General features: G+C 36.2%; 2 pseudogenes; both read right to left on the bottom strand.

The window, feature by feature from the left end:
• Window positions 1-707: 707 nt before the first annotated feature.
• Window positions 708-1,715, bottom strand: LOC143666730 (programmed cell death protein 4 pseudogene; annotated as a pseudogene).
• A 2,469-nt stretch (window positions 1,716-4,184) lies between these two features.
• On the bottom strand, window positions 4,185-4,281 carry LOC143667837 (U6 spliceosomal RNA; annotated as a pseudogene).
• Between the last annotated feature and the right edge of the window lie 736 nt (window positions 4,282-5,017).

Genomic DNA, 5,017 nt, shown 5'->3' with positions numbered 1-5,017 from the left:
TACTTTGGTTTCAGCATAGTGAATGGATATGAGGGAAGCAAGAATGGATGCAGGAAAACAACAGCCACTATAAGCATCCTAGCCAGGAGAATGGGGAGCCTAAACCAAAGAAATTGCAGCTGGGGTGGAGAAAGGTAGGAGTTTGGAGGTGCTTCAGTAGTAAGAAACACAGGGTACTTCTCCCAAGACAGCTTGAGATCTGTTAGACTAAGAAATCATTGTAGTGGGATTTGACCAGCATTTTTTGAATGAAATAGAATAAAATTATTAGTAAGCATCAAATGTAGTAGATGAAAGTTTTTAATGACCAGTAAGTATGAGAAACAACTGAGGAGTTCAGGGAAGAGGTTTACTAGGAAAAAGAAACCCCCCGGGCAGCGCACAAGATGGTGGCTGCACTAGTTCGAGGGAGCAGGCTTTTATGTGGTTGAGTTTCTGTTTTGTGGTGCCAAAGGTCAGTGCTCTGACTAACCTGTTAACAGAGTTTAGCAATATTTTGTGAAAAAAAAATTTTCTCTGTTATACTGATGCACAGGAGAGGCAAAAACGAGGCACTCTGGAGTGAGGTCAGGATCCAAATAGACTCGGCGGGATTTGGTTCGAGGCTTTGTAAAAGTCACTAGTTTAGATTCTTTGTGTGAATGTTCCCTCATATGAAAAGTTGAGAAAATAATAGAATCGCATAGGCTGTGAGGATCCATGACTAATCATATGTGACACTCAAAATGGGGTCTGCACTTTGTAATGCCGTGTGTGTGTGTGTAAAATTTTATTGTACTGTATAACATACATGGTGCTCTAGGAGTATCCAGTGCTAATTCAGGTAGATCTTTCAACAAATTATCAAATGATTTTTCTACATCATTTGTGCTCATTACTGTCCCACAAAGATCAGAAAGAAGCTTAGACATCATTTCTCTATGACTAGCCTTTACTTCCAATGCCAAGAACACTGCCAATACTGGTACTCCACTTTTCATTTCACCAAGATTTAAATCTCTTAGCATATCCGCAACTTCATTAGTATCTCCATGCTCAAAATACTCCTGGATGATTGGTGTTAAAGTCTTCTCAAATGCAATCTCATCCAAAGTCAGAACTACAGTTTCATAAACACAGTTCTCCTGGTCATCATCATAGTTAGGATCTTTCACATCCACCTCCTCCACATCATATACTTGTCCAGGTGTACCCCATACACCTTTGCCTCCTGCACCACCTTTCTTTGGTAGTCCTCTTCCTTTCCCAGATCTGGATCGCCTGTCTAGCAACCTTCCTTTTGGACTGGTTGGCACAGTTACTCCACTTCTAAGGGTTTCATTTCCATTATCACTGACAGAATCGCCTGTGCCAGAGTCACGGGATGAGTTTTTCCGTAGTCTCCTTTTTGCCTTTGCATTAATTCTACCTTCGTTAATAGAGGATGCTGAAATCCAATTTCCATTTATCTCATTCTTTATTTCCTCAGTCCCAGCATTTCCTTCATCATCAGAAAAGAGAGAGTCACTTAAATTATCAGGATCTGTGTTGTTTACATTCAGTACCTGCTCATTTTCTACATCCATTATTCCATAATTTCGTTTGCACTGATTAACAAATTACTGAATGGAGATCTTTCTTTAGAATCCCGCGGGCTGCCGCCGCCACTTGCCCAAGTCCCTGATCCACCGATGCTGACCCTGCTCCTCAGTCTCTGTCGCCGCCTCGGAGCGTCTCTGGCCCTCCTCGCTCTCTTTATTGTAGTCTTCATTGGCATTTTTCTTATAGCTAATGAAAATGAGTATGTCTTCATGTGTTTTTGAGCCATCTGTATTTATTCTTCAGAAAAATACCTGCTCATATCTTTAGCCCACTTTAAATTTGGGTTGCTTGTTCTTTTTTTGTTGAGTTGTATGATTTCGTTATGTATATAGTATATCAAACTCTTCTCTGGTGTGTGATTTCCAAATATTTTTTCTCATTGAGTTGACCTTTTCACCTTTTTGACAAAGTCTTTTGAGGTGCAGAAACATTTGATTTTGAGGAATTGCCATCTATTTTTTTGTTGTTGTTGCTTGTGCTTCAGGTGTAAATTTTAGGGAGCTACTGCCTACTACTAGGTGATGAAGATGTTTCCCTACATTTTCTTATAGGAGCTTCATGGTACTGGTTCTTGTATTTATGTGTTTGTCCCGCTTTGAGTTAATTTTTTATAGAATGTAAAGTAAAGGTCCTCTTTCATTCTTTTGGTTACCGATATCCAGTTCTCATATGCCCATTTATTGAAAAGGCTATTTTGTCCCAGTTCAGTGGATCTGGCGTCTTTGTTGAAGATCATTTGACCATAGATTTGGTGGTCTATTTCTGCGCTCTCAATTTGAATTCATTCATCAATAATTCTATCTTTGTGCCAGTACCATGCTGTTTTGACCACTGCGGCTTTATAATAAGTCCTAAAATCAGGAAATGTTAATCTTCCCACTTTGTTCTTCTTTATAAAGATGGTTTTAGCTATTTGGGATCTCTTTACCTTCCAGAAGAATTGGTAACTAGCTTTTCCAAGTATTAAAAGTTGGTTATTGAAATTTTGATTTGTGCTGCTTTGAATCCGTAGACCAGTTTGGGTAGAACTGACATCTTAACAATATTTCACCTTCATATCTATAAACACGGAACGTCTTTCCACCTATTTAGCTCTTCTTGGATTCTTTTAGTGATTTTATGTAGTTTTCTGTGAACAAGCTCTTTGTATCCCTCGTCTAGTTCATTGTCTTTTTTTGGTGTATAGTTGTTCATATTATCTGCTTATGATTTTTTTTTATTTCTTCAGGATCTTACGTAATGACCTCCTCTTATTTATGATTTTGCTTATTTGTAATCTCTTTTTTCCTATGTCAGCCTTGCTAGTGGGCCATTGATTTTATTGATTTTCTCAAAGAACAAATTTTTGGTTTCATTCATGCTTTCTATTGTTCTTTTGTTTCCCCATTCATTTAACTCTGCTTTAATCTTTGTTGTTTCTCTTCTTCTATTTGCTTTGGGGTTACTTTGCTCTTCTTTCTCAAGTTTTTCCAGGTGAGCAGTTAGAGCCTCTTCTTTTGCTACTTCTTCTTCTTCTTTAACATAGGCATTTAGGGCAATAAATTCCCCTCTCAGCCCAACCTTTGGTACATCCTATAAGTTTTGATATGTTGTATTCTCGTGTCCATTTGTCTCCACATAGCTACCAGTTTCTCTAGCAATTCTTCTTTGATCCACTATTTAAGAGTATGTTCTTTAATTTCCAGATATTTGTGTAAGTTCTCAGTCTTTCTTATTATGATTTCCACCTTCATCCATTATAATCAGAGACAGTGCTTGAATAACTTCAATATTTTTAAATTCATAAAAACTGTATTGTGTCCTTGATATTCTCTATCCTGGAGAATGTCTTATGAAAACTAGAGAAGAATGCACATCTTGATGTTTTGGAGTGTAACAACTTACATATGATAGGTCTAATTTATTTATCAAATTATTTAAATCCTCTATTTCTTTGCTGTTCTGTTGTCTGTTTTATCTATAGAAGAGAGTGGTGTATTGAAATTTATTATTGTTGAAATGTCTATTACTGCTTTCATTTTTGCCATAGTTTTTCTCATGTAATTTGGAGTTCCTCCATTGGGAGCACAAACATTTATGATTGTTATTTCTCCTTGGTGAATTGCTGCTTATGTTAATATATCGGGTCCTTCTCTGACTCTTATGATGTCTACACATTTAAAGACTAAATGGTCTGATATTAATGTAGCTACTACTGCTTTTTTTTGGTTACAACTTGTGTAGAACACCTTTTTTCATCCTTTCTTTCAATTTATTTTTATTATTGTTTCTAAGATCAGTCTCTTGTAAGCAGCATATAGCTGGATTATATTTCTTAATCCACTCTGCCCATCAGTCTTTTAAGTGGTAAATTTAGACTGTTAGCATTCAAAGTTATTATTGTAAAAGTGTTTCTTAAATCCACCATCTTATTCTTTGGATTTATTTGTCAGATCAATATATTCTTTTCCTTCTTTCTCTTTTTATCCTTTCAGTAACTCTTACTGGTACTCTTCAATTCATTGCCCTCTTCCAGACCTCCCTCTCCTGTCTTTTATTTCAGTTGACAAAACTCCTTTTAATAATTCTTCTCTAGCTGGTATCTTGTTGACAAATTCTTTCAGAAAAACATGGAATGCTTCCTGAATTTGCATTTCATTCTTGCACAAAGGCCATGCTAATCTCTGTATTCAAACTTTGCTATATGTGCTGCCAAAGCAAGAATCATCACCACCATTCTTTATAAAAACTTCATAATCAGTCCAAATAGAAACTCTGTGCTGTTTAAGCATTAACTCTTCATTCCCTACCTTCACTGCGTTCCCTAGTAACCTATATTCTAGGTATTGAATTTGTGAGTTTGATTATTCTAATTACTTCATACAGAAGATCATACAATATTAGTCTTTTTTTGTCTGGCTTATTTCACTCAAATATGATGTCTTCAGTTTTCATCCATGTTGTTGCATGTATCAGAACTCACTCCTATTTACTGCTGAATGATATTCCATTGTATGCGTATGCCACATTTTCTTAGCCATTCATTTGTTGATGAACACTTGGGTTGTTTTCACTTTTTGGCAATTCTGAATAATAATACTAAGAAAATTATTGTGCAAATATCTGTTCAAATCCCTGCTTTCACATATTATGGGTGTACAGGTGGGGTTGCTGAGCTATATAGTAATTCTAACTTTCTGGGAGATTTCCAAAGTGTCTTCAATAGTGGCTGCCAGTTTACATTCTCAACAACAGTGCTCATATTTTTCTTCATCCTCTCCAACATTTGTTAGCTTCCAATTTTAAAAATAAGAGCCAATATAATGGATGTGAAATAACTTATTGTGATTTTGACTAGTATTTCCCTAATATCTAGTGATGTTGAGAATCTTTTCAAGTGCATTTTGGTCATTTGTATTATGTTCTTTAATAAGAGGTCTGTTCAGGGTTTTTGACC

This window comes from Tamandua tetradactyla, chromosome 23, assembly GCF_023851605.1.
Source record: "Tamandua tetradactyla isolate mTamTet1 chromosome 23, mTamTet1.pri, whole genome shotgun sequence".
NCBI lineage: Eukaryota > Metazoa > Chordata > Mammalia > Pilosa > Myrmecophagidae > Tamandua > Tamandua tetradactyla.
This window is presented reverse-complemented; position numbering and strand designations above follow the sequence as displayed.